A 13,173-nucleotide genomic window follows, 5' to 3' on the forward strand; every position below is an offset into this window, starting at 1 on the left:
CCCTTGAATCAACATCCACATCAAGTTGAAAAACTAAATCACATGCAAGGTCTATCATTTGGGACCAGTAGGTTTCCTTATAAATGGACAGCCTCCAAGATATGTTGTCCCTTGACATGCCCCAATCTAGTTGTACCCTTTCAGCCTTAGTAAGGACAATCAATATCTCCATTTTCTTACAACATTTTAGCAAAAAAGAAAAAAAAACATAAGAGAGTCCAAACAATGTCCTTAAATTTTAATTAATCAAATGAATAAGAAAACCCATTTCTCTAGTGAGATTTTTGCTGCTGCAAGCATTCCAAACGTGTCCTCTGTGAGTGCCTTTGCCTTTTCCCAATTCACTGAGTATAGAACTTGGAAAAAACCTTCACCATTCTTTTTTTGGGTTTTGCTCTGGATGCTAGCTTGTATCCTCTAGTCCTCACCTTGTCCTCTACCTTTTTCATTGCCTTGGTTGTTCTTTCCTTGCACTCTTCCAAGGACACAGTCAAGTTAATTTTTTACATTTCTTCTTCACATTTTTTTGTTGAACTACTCCTGAATGAAAGCACCAAAACGCAGCGAGACAATGCAAACAAGAAACTAAATGACTTTAAGAAAATTGTGTAAGAGGAAAAAATTAAGAGAACAAACATGTTACTTACTTTAAGTACAAATTGAGAGAGTGTTGACATTGGCATATTGTACCACTGCTTTGTTCTAGTCAATCTCTCTTGTGCTAAAGTTTGATTGATCCATTTCTTTTCTTCCTCACTAAAATAGCGCATAAGAGTATCCATTCTAGATTATGTCATTGGCAAGAGTATGCGGGCGGCACATGAGTACGAACCAACCTATAGAAACATCAACATATTCGTTGACTTTGTTTTTGCATGTACATGAAACAAAGGGAAAAACTTTGTGGTTTTGTACCTTTTTACTTTTGCAAGATCCAAAGGGACCTCTCCTTCCTGAGAGGAGCATCAAAGGAGAGAAACTTGAATCGTACACGTACATGCCTTTTTTTTGTTGTCCCTCCACACTATAAAAAGGAAAAACAAACTATGAGCACAATTCTTCAATTATTTATGACATTATGATAAGTAAAAGAAACTAAAATCTTACCTGTGCTAATTTGGTTGCCCCATGCCTTCAGCCTATTGTTTCCATCCCATACAAGGCACTTCTTTCCACTTAGATGTGTCCACTACGGCTTTCTTATAAGATCAATCTCAAACTCTTGATTTACACTCTTCCAAGCTGGGCCACAACTGACAATATCATCATCTGATACTAGCATTTTTGGTTCTCCTAGCCTACTCAATGACACAAGAAAGTCAAAACTTGGAAGCCAAAAATGCAATATTGGTCCCAACTATTTTGATTGAATGATTGAGTATAAGACACCATAAAGGGACATAAGGTGGCTCAGTTTCACCCCGAATAGTTATAGACTCCATAACATCCTCCCAATATGTCCATTTGAAAATGTAAGAAGCAAAGGGGGTGGAGCTACAACAAGGAACAATTATAATTGCATAACATGAGATCTAGATAGCCCCTAGATCCATATATTTTCATTACCCTTTATTTTGTATATGAGTTTTTTTGAAATCATACACTTAGGTAGTTTTGCTAAAGTATTGTAATTGATTTTTGACATTCCTAAACCATGAATTGCAATTGTCTTTTTTATTCGTATTTGTCAAGTTTTACATTACACTTGTCCATGATGATGTGAAGTTTTGTTAGTTTTACTATGTCTATATTAGGAAAAAAAGAGTTGGGGCAAATTGGGGAGTCCTATGCAGACTCCCTAGTCTACCGTAGCTTTGTACTCCCACTAGTCGTATGCATTGTTTGAAGGGAGAACTCACAAACGATGAAGAGATTAGTGGCTTGAAGTCTCATGACTAGCACAAAATATTACAGTTTGTGCTACCAATAGCCATTAAGGATTGTCTTAGGAAAGACAAAAGAGTGACCATATACAAGATTAGTTGAGTCGTACAATGGATATCAAAGAAGGAGATTAGATAAAATATATTGGAAGCAACTCGTCTAAATTCCATTGAAGCAATTACAGTGGCAACGAAACTCGTTCCATTAAGTTTCTTGACCATTCAATTACACCTACTAGTTCATGTGATTGACGAGGTTTCTATAGCAGGTGTTTTTCATAGTCAATGGATGTTTTTCCTCAAGAGATTTATGAAAACATTGAGAGATTTTGTTCATCAAAAAGCTCAACCTGAGGGCAGTATGGCAATGGGATGGCTTGTTCAAGAATCTCTTGTATACATAAGGGAATTTCTTGGTACGCAAGACCCTCATATGCCACGATTGTGAACACAAGAAGAGGATAGTTGGCTCGTTAGGGAAGAGACTCAAGGACAAGGGATTTAGAGAACAATGGATATGGCATTACGAGTGAAGATTAATAAAATTTTCATCCTCAACTCAAGTGCTATATGGAGAAATGCATTGAGAGATATAGCCTAGAAAAGAGGGAAAGAGATATAGCCTAGCAAAGAGGGAAACATTAAGCCTAACAAAGAGGGAAAGAGACCATGATCGTTTGAATTTAGGGAAGAGTCAAACAACTAGAGCATCGCCATACCTAGATTCACTTGCTCAACTTCTAGAATTTTCTCCTAGTAGATGGCTTCAACAAACCATATAACAAGCAAAATAGAGTGGCGAGGTTATCAGAGAATGAGGAGGAGGACCTTTCATATCATTGTGGTTATCATGTAAGTGAGTTTTTATATATACAGAAGAAACCGTAAGACATAGTCTTGTATACAATTTCACGATCTTCTTTTGCTTGTAGTATCACAAATTTTGTGCACTTATTACGAGTGGAGCAAATAGATAAGAAGATAACAACATTTGATTACGATGTCAAAGAAAATTTCATGCAAGAAAGTTGTTCAAGTGCAAGTGATCTAAGTAGTGAAGTTAGCATGCTTGATTACTGTGGAATGATATAAGACATTATCAATGTTGGGTTGAGAAAGTTTTTTAGGTTTATTTTTGATAAGAAGTGGTTCAAGGTAGTGACTCAAGGACTGCAAAGATAAGAGCAAATCTGTTCAAGTAGACTCCACAAAGATATGGACAAACCAAAGGGACACATTTATGCTACCAGAGCATTGTAGCAGGTCGTCTTCCTTCAAGATGGACCCAAGGGATCATAGCTAGTTTTTGTAATCCAAATTGATCCACGTAGTAAACAAATATCTGTAAGATATGGAAATTTTAGATGAAGTAGAGGTTGAGGAACCCACTCAAGAAGCGCAAGAAATAGATATTGATCGAGTTGAACAACTTGAAGAATGATCAAATAAAGGTATAGTAATTCAAAAATGACAAGCACTTGCACCAGAAGTAAACGCAATAACTAATCCAAAATTCAAAGAAGAGATAAAAGAACAACTTTCAACACAACCAGCTCTAATGCCTAAAATAGAAGAGGACAATCCATAGGCTACACCTATTGATGAAGATGTAGATGGAGAGGTATTTCTGGAAATAGATGTATTTGGAGCCATGGATCTAGCTGAGGATGAGAGAGTTGATGATGAGCTATAACATCTTATTTTAATTTTTTTACCAAGAAATACTTCGTTTTTGTCAATGTTTTCTTTTTTTTTCACACTTCATTTTTTTAATAATTCTATTTTTAAAAAAATAAATTTTGAAGCCTTTTTTGACACTTATTCCAACCCTTACTTCGACGCTTTTTTTAATGTCTATATCAAGAGGTATGGGTCATCCTGTAGTAGTGTGGAGGGTTGAAATCTGACTCAAAACTAGGTCGGCTAAAGCAAATAGGTGGGTGAAATCTCAAAACTTAGTCGCCTGAAGCGGATAGGTGGGTGAGTTCCCAATCAACAAATAGTTAGGAGGGCCTGTTGAAAGGCTCAATAGATTCCAAAAGTACGTGTGCAAAGATAGATGATACTGCACGTGTTTTGAGAAAGCCTTGTGGATGTATTTTTTATTGGAGCTAGAAGTCAGATTGTGACTCAATGTTGTACAATCAGATTGTGACTCAATGTTGTACAATCAGAATCCGATCAATCGAAGTCAGCCAGAAGCGTTTGTAGTCAGTTGTGGTTGTCACATAAAGGTTAGTTGAATGTTTGTAACTGAACATCAAATTTCTAAGAGATCAGATCTGACATGGAAGGATGGTTGGTGTAGTCAATTTTACTATTTTGAAGGGTTAGTGAGTTCAAGAGTTTTCCTATGTCAACTAAAGAAAAGGGGACATCAACTGAGTGTACTGGTGCTTTCATTTAGTGTTTGTGATTGGTTGTGGTGCTAGGGGGTAGTTCCCTCCCCCTATTGAGGAGGCTTTGAAGCACCCGTGAGTCAGTTTTTGCACCTCTAAGAGTTTTCAAAACAGAAGATGGCATCCATGATGACGTATCCAATGTTCCATGGCAATGTTCCATGGACATGCTAGAGAGGATATGGAATTGGGAACATTCATCTTTGGGAACATTCACCTTTGGGAAGGATAGAGATGAGGATAAGTTGAGATTGTTGAGAATATGGAATTGGGAACATTCACCTTTGGGAACATTCACCTTTGGGAAGGATACAGATGAGGATAAGTTGAGATTGTTGTCTATAGTGCTGAAGGGAAATGCCAAACGGTGGCTGTGCAGACATGGAGAACTGAACTAAATCAAGGTCAATCCTATGAAGATATGAAAGTGGCCTTGGTGCAGCATTATAACTAGGGTGAATCCCTAGATGCTCTATGGCAGGAAATCCAAAAGTTAAAGCATAACCTATGTGATGTGTTTGACCGATTTGTGGACCGTTTTAAGGATTTGTGGGTACAATGGGACACTTCTTTGGGTACATACCATCCACATGTTCTTTTTAAGAAGGAAATATTTATCTAGTCCCTTCATGGAGATCTAAAGGAAAAAGTGGAGCTAAAGAGACCCAGAACCTTTGAAGATGTGTTTGACCGATTTGTGGACCGTTTTAAGGATTTGTGGGTAAAATGGGACACTTCTTTGGGTACATACCATCCACATGTTCTTTTTAAGAAGGAAATATTTATCTAGTCCCTTCATGGAGATCTAAAGGAAAAAGTGGAGCTAAAGAGACCCAGAACCTTTGAAGAGGCCTTGAGAATATCCAAAGAAAAGGAGTGGAAACTACAAAAGTTGGATAAAAAATAAAGGGAAGTTTAGACTGAAGGAAGGCTAGTTGTGCCTAGGGAGATAAGAGCAAAAGTAGCTACTCCAATAGTCTGGGTGGTTTCTCATCAGCTGATGTGGGGTATTAATCATCTGGCTCAACATATAAAAATTTTAAACCTAAATCTATTGCAACAAGGAAGCGAAAATTCCCCTAGGGTAGAAGACAAAGATGTTAAGAGAGGCAACGGAAGAGGAGGCCCAAACATGAATGTTCCGTGCTTTAATCTTTTGGAGAGGGGTCACATAACTCCTCAGTGCCCTTATCCCAAAAAAATGGTGGGTGATGTTTATACATGGGCAGCTAGGAGGGAGGAAAGGCATGAGGTCAAGAGGCCGAAGGAGATGCCTAATCAACCGTGTGCAACAGGTTCAGTAGGCAACCAACCAGTAAATGGACCAATACAAGGAGAAGTAAATTTGATTGTAGTGGAAGAGAAAGCATATATTTCAGCCAATAAAAGGACTAGAGGTGCAGAGGTGGATTATGAACCAGGGCTACCTAGGAGGAAGAAAGGAAAACAAGTGGAAGATCAGCCCAAGGATGGTGATAAGAAGACCGAGTCTAGAACAACTTTTTATTACCTATTTGGTGAACTTTGCTTGTCCATTGCATTGTGGATAGTATACTTAGTATAAGGAGATCTATGGACACAAATGCTTTCAACCCATACACAAATTTGAATAATCTCTACCTAGTTCTGACCTTATATGGTGTTTTGAATGCCCATAGTGCCAATTGCTACTTATGATCCCAATCTCTCCAATTTTCATTAGCATTGAGTAGGACATAAATATGTGTTTTCACGGATTTGCTTAAGAAATTATATCTTATGAATCAGAGGGATATTTTTTCATCTCTTCTAACGCATGTCTTTATAAATTTGGAAACCTTAAATATAATTGATAAATCACCATAAGAAAAGGTATATCTAGCATTATAATCCTAAGAGATTAGGAATTTACAAAGTAGATTCCTATGGATAGGAAAAAAATGATCTTGACTCATTATAAATTTATCCTAAACCTTACATAGTATTTAAGAGATGAGAGATTTTTCATGATTAAAAAATATTACATTAAAAATTACATCTTCAATATAGTTTTTTTTCTAAAAATGTTAACACCTGGTTGAGCATCTTTAAAAAACTATGGAGTGAACCCTAGTATTATGGTTACCACTATGCTTAATTTTTGGATTTTTTGTAAACTTAAACTTTGTGTGGATCCCATAACTCAATTTAATACATTTTTGGATTGGCCATCTAAAAATACCTCCATAAAATATATAACAATATGAAAAGTGATAAAACCCTCACTAAAAAGCAAGCCTAGTCATGCTACAACTATTAAGGAGCAAGATTTTAAGACACACTTCTTGAACAACTTTTTAACAACGCATGTAGAGGAGTTGGAACCAAAAATGGAGAAATATATTATTGAAAGGCTCTTTTGAGAAAAAAGAATTTGAAATATATTATCTTGGCATATCGTTGAGGGAAGGAAGAGGCAACACTAGTGGTCAAATGTGCATTACACCATTCCACTTCCTATTTTGCATCTTGAAAGCACTCACCATCATGGTAGAGCTGGTGGCGTGTTTGACTGACGCACCCACACCATCGTGCTCCCCCTTTCCATGCGATGTCTCAAAGAAGCTCCAAATCACCTTGTAGCTTATCATGCGATGCCAAGAATATATCCAATAAAACTAACGAGCACTCTTGAATTGTGCCCCACATCCATTTTACCATATCCACCACCTTGTCCATGTGATTCTTTGCTCTCTTAAAAAGTCATCATGAGTGATGATGGAAGCAATGCTGCACAAAGTAGGCCCTCTGAGAGCGATCATCTCACTAATGAAAAAGTTATACTCTCTAATGGTGACTCGCTCCTCTGGGGTTCTCACTATGCCATCCACCACTACCAGTGCATGATGCCAATAACTAATGTGCACCATGATGGCACCTAGTCAAGCACACAAGAATGGGAAATGTTAGATTCATATACAATAGCAATATAAAATATCTTAAAGAGCTTAAATTGAAAATGAGGCAATGTCTCAAGCAATACCTACTTAGAGAAGTAGTCCTCTAACTGAATCTCCTACTATGGTGCGAATGTGTAATTCTTGCGAAGTCAACCAAAGACAACTACACCAATAGGAAATTATTGCAGGGGGTGGCATGAAATTGATGGTCCTACCAATTGGCACCATGAGCATGATGTATGTAGTCATAGACAGGTGTTGTAAATGTACTCATCATGAACTTCGCCACCATCAGCCGAATGTAGGCATAGATAAAAGTTGTAAATGTACTCATGATCCACTAGTTGTAATCTCCTGAACTTCCCATGTGTCACATACTCATATTGTTGCCATTTCACCACCTAAGCCAACGAGGAATCCTCCTCACACAAGTCAAGCATGGCCATGCTGCTACACGAGATACATGTCCCTATGACACAAGCCATCTGACGGTAGATAGCATCCTCCACCTGCGGCCATGATAGCAAGTGAATAAAATCCTTTGGGCTATAAGGCACCACCCCCCGATGCCCAAAAAAACGACAAAATACATCATAAAAAATCTAAAATCCAATGTGGTACCTACAAAGACATGTGTCATGCTGCTCTTCGAGTGGTGTACACAAACCAAGTCTTGCAAGTCTCAAATGAATGCTGGCTCATGGTGATCTTAGGGTGTGTAGACCTGAACTCAAGTTATAAATCTGTCCATGTTATCTCAGGAAAGCAAATCCATGCAGTATGTACTCCCCATAATGAACCCTATGTCCCAATGCCTTTTTATACTCTGGTGATGCATGACAATGCTCCTCCCAAAACCTTTCTATCATCACCCTCATCTAAGGGCCCAATTATGACTACGTCTAGGTGCAGGACCACTACTAGCCCATAAAGCACCCTCAATCCCACTGTCCAAGCTCTGTACCCTCACAAACCCTCAATGTAGGGCTCGATGAAGAATTTGAAGTATGTGAGAAGTGGTACGATGCGTAACTGGTAGAACACTACTGGAAATAAATGCACATCTTGCTCTCAATCCATCTCGATGCATCTTGTGCTTGACTATGCTATACTTGTTATGATATACACTATGTGGCCATGGAAGGAACCACCTTAGTGCTTGGTGGCCATCACCAATGATATCGACTTGGAGTGGCTCTCATAATTGGCCTGCAAGTCTCTCACATTGCTATGGAAGAGAGAGTGTGTGGAACATATTTTCTCTTTCATTGGCCTGCAAGTCTCTCACATTGCTATGGAAGAGAGTGTGTGGCCTGCAAGTCTCTCACATGTGTGGAACATATTTTCTCTTTCATTGATCCCCACTATAGTTAATCTTACTCTTGGCAGTAGTCCCTTGGGTGGTGGCGCTACCCCTCGGTTACAAACTCCTATGCCCACTCACTGAAACTCGTAGCACTAGTCCCTTGTTGTATGATGGAGCTCGGCCATCTAGTGGTGGTTTCTAATTTACCACTCCCCTTTACTCCAAAACATCATGGGATGTCATCAGGTGATACGAGGTCTTGTTGTTCTCATCATTGGTCCTATTGGACTATATACAACTCACCCTCTCTTGGCCTTGATCTCACCTATATATACCTATGCACTATTAAAATCAATACTATCTTTTTTAGAAAGAATCATGACAATATTATCATATTTTTCATCTTTGATAGTGTGAATAAGTTGTGCAACAAGTTGAGGTCCTACAATAGGAGCACCAACAGCAGCAGCAAATAGATTAACAATTTCTTTGAATGATTCAATATGAGAAGTCATAGTTGAGGTCGTGTAATAGGAGAACCAACACTAGCAAGTTGATTAACAATTTCTTTAAATGATTCCATATGAGAAGTCATAGATGTAGAAACTTTGTAATCCAACCTGTCTAACATATTATGTAGATGAAGAATTTTAGAGATAGATTTCTTCTCAAAAGTAGAAATAAGACATTTCCAAATATCGTTGGAAGTGGGAAGATTAAATACATCTAACATAAGAGAGTCATGTAGAGTAGACCAAATATACCGTTAAGCCTAAGTTATCTTTGTTTGTCCATTCGGATGAAAGTATTTGCCACCAATAAATAAATAACTGCCCATCAACTCCAAAACATCATGGGATGTCATCGAGCGATAGAAGGTCTTGCTGTTCTCATCATTGATCTTGTTGGACTATATACAAATCACCCTAGCTTGGCCTAGATCTCACCTATACATACCAATGCATTGTCGAAATCAATACTATCTTTGTTAGAAATAATCATGGTGATAATATTATCATATTTTTCATCTTTGGTAGTGTGAATAAGTTGGGCAACAAGTAGAGGTCCTACAATAGGAGCATCAGCAGCAACAGTAGTAGCAAGTTGATGAACAATTTCTTTAAATGATTCCATATGAGAAGTCATAGATGTAGAAACTTTGTAATCCGACGTGTCCAACATATTACGTAGATGAAGAATTTTAGAGAGATATTTCTTGTCAAAAGTATAAATAAGATATTTTCAAATATCGTTGGAAGTGGGAAGATTAAATACATCTAACATAAGAGAATCACTGGAAGAGCAGACAAATTATACCGTTAAGCCTAAGTTATCTTTGTTTGTTCATCCAGATTAAAGTATTTGCCAATAAATAAATAACTGCCATGTGAGAAAGATCGTCACCTTCAAGAATCAAAGTCATCTTTGCGATTTAACCACGAAAACCATGGCCTTGAAAAATAGGAATAGAGGGCTCACCAAAAGGATAACCAACAATAAGAGGAATATTCACCATGGACAGAGCGCGATGAAGATGAAAAATGTGTGAATAAAAAAACGTATGCTTGAGGTCAATCCCCTTGATAATAAAAGTGAACATCACCAAAATAGGAATGTTATTGCTTTTCGAGACGTAAAGAATAATATAAATGAATGTTATAAAATAGCACTGTTAATTCTTTTCGTGTCATAAAGAATAATATGTTTTAAAATAGGAAAAAGTGCCCAAAGCGTATATGTAAGAAGGAGGTGGTCGCCAAAAATAACGATCCAAGGAAGAAATATTAAACAAAAATGTTAAAGAACTTCTACATGACAATGCGTGCAGAACACCAAAAAATTGCATAATAGTAAAAGAGTCATAACTTCCACCATGTAACTCCATTTTCAAAGATTTTTGATTGAAAACCAAGGGCACAAGTAACTCTAGATTTACAAACCGTGACAAATATGATTTATAGTCCTATTTGTCAGCCAAATCTTCATATTAGGACTAGAAGGTGCTAAAAATTTACCGGCAAGATTAGGGGGTCAAAATCTTGCAACTTGTTTCAATACACAACAAGGACAAAGTTGACTTTTCATGCAAAATCATAGATACTTACACAAAGAAACATAGATTATTGTTGAAAGAAAGCTACAAAATACATAAATTATTGCCAAAAGAAAGCTACAAAATACATAAATTATTGCCAAAAGAAACGTTCAAAATTGTTCAAACCAATCTTCTTCATTGTTGAAAGGATAACTCACTCTGATACCATGTTGTCAGATATAAGAAGGAGCAAGAGAGAAATAGAGGTACACAAGACATCTCTCCCAAAGTAGTGTGTATTATTGATAGTGCATAGGTATATATAGATGAGATCTAGGGCAAAATAGGGTGAGCTATATATAGTCCAACACTGTCATCAACTATAACCATATAATCAAATGTCCTAATAATGAATCACTACGACTTTGCCTCACCCCTCCCTAAGTTTTTTAAAAAAAGTGCAAAATAATTTATAGTTGAAAAACATTTCCACCATCCATGAAGAAAACCTTAGTCGAAGATCATTGCTAGAAAAAGAAATGGAGAAACAACTTTGAAGGGGACAAAGAGACCTCGAACAAGGTCTTCATGATATGGTGGTTTCATCGGGGTTGCTAGTATTAAAGGACCTCAGAAGAGGTCCTCATGCAGTCAAAACATATGCATGCATAGCAATATAATGTGTTATGCATGCAGATGCATGAACAATGTGATGGCATCTAAATATGTGCATCACATGCATGAGCAATGTGATGGCATCTAAAGATGTGTATATACGTAGAAGGAGGTAATGTGTATATACTTGGAAGGAGGTCCACTGGATGGAAAAGCTATAGGTGCAATGCAACCTTTGGGATAGAAATGGTGCCAAATACCGCATACCTCGAAGGAGGTCCTAAAGCTAGCACAACACAAGGATGGTAAGACGGGCTCACATACCTCACTCAAGGTTAGCAAGTTGGGAGCTGATGTTAAGGTTCAAAGAGAAGAGGTGGCATGCATCTCAATTAATGTCGTGAGTCTAGTACCTCACACAAAAACTCTCCTCCTACTTGTGTTATGGATTGAAGTAATCCTTTCCATTGTGTAAATTACAAAACCATTATCTTGGAATCACCCCTCTCTTTTCTCATTCTTACATATGGTTGCTGCTAATGAAATCAATAAGGGATATTGTGAAGGCGCCCCACTAGGTCCAGTTATAATGATGAGCTCTTGTTTGTCATGTAGATGAGAAGGTTGGTGTCCACTAGTATGGAGGATCTAAATCTTGTTGTCTACAAATCCAAGAAAAAATATAAATGCATAATAACAATATGGTAGATTAATAGAGGAAAATAGACTCAAAGAACACATGATTCACTCGTCCATTAACAAGGAGGCTTAGAGTAGTCAAATTTACAAGGTTATTTACTCCTTGCATATTTTCAAGACTTTCTTCCATAATCTCACCACCTCTCCTTGATTACCTTCAACTCTACATGATCTTAGATTCTTCTTGCATCTCTTTTAAACTTTCAAACTTTAACTTTTACCATTCCCAAAAGCAATATTGTTGTGACAATCGTGTGCCTCCCTTATCACCACTTTTCCAACATGAACAAAAATAATTAGGTAATGACTAAATATCTTAAGGTCATTATTAATACTCCGTACGAGCTCTAGTACTATACTCTTAGGGGGAGGGCAATAAAAAAGACACTTTGTAAGGCCATAAGTATGCATACCCCTTGTGATAAAGAGGCGTTTGACTAAATTTAGAGAAAGTTGAAAATCGGGACGCAAATTTTTTTAAAGACCAAGCACGAGCAAAGCACTCTAGCAAGTATCGAGGTCAACAATTTCTGCCCCCACCAAAATAGCATTGTTATTGCTTTTCGAGACGTAAAGAATAAATGAGGAAAAAAAGCCTTGATAATATAAATGAATGTTACCAAAATAGCAGTGTTAATTCTTTTCATGTCGTAAAGAATAATATGTTTTAAAATAGGAAAAAGTTCCCAAAGCGTATATGTAAGAAGGATGCGGTGGCCAAAAATAACGATCCAAGGAAGAAATAATTAGCAAAAAAGTTGAAGAAACTTCTACATGATGGTGCGTGCAGAATACCAAAAAATTGCATAATAGTAAAGGAGTCATAACTTTCACCATGTAACTCCATTTTCAACGATTTTTCATTTAAAATCAAGGGCACAAGCAACTCTAGGATTTACAAACCCCGACAAATACGATTTATAATCCTATTTGTCATCCAAATATTCATATTGGGACTAGAGGGCCCTAAAAATTTACCAGCAAGCTTAGGGGATCGAAATCCTGCAACTTGTTTCAATACACAACAAGGACAAAGTTGACTTTTCATGCAAAATCATAGATACTTACACAAAGAAACATAGATTATTGTTGAAAGAAAGCTACAAAATACATAAATTATTGCAAAAAGAAACGTTCAAAATTGTTCAAACCAATCTTCTTCATTGTTGAAAGGATAACTCACTCTGATACCATGTTGTCAGATATAAGAAGGAGCAAGAGAGAAAGAGAGGTACACAAGACATCTCTCCCAAAGTAGTGTGTATTATTGATAGTGCATAGGTATATATAGATGAGATCTAGGCCAAAATAGGGTGAG

This window comes from Cibotium barometz, chromosome 23, assembly GCF_041138505.1.
Source record: "Cibotium barometz isolate CiBa-2024 chromosome 23, ASM4113850v1, whole genome shotgun sequence".
Lineage (NCBI taxonomy): Eukaryota > Viridiplantae > Streptophyta > Polypodiopsida > Cyatheales > Cibotiaceae > Cibotium > Cibotium barometz.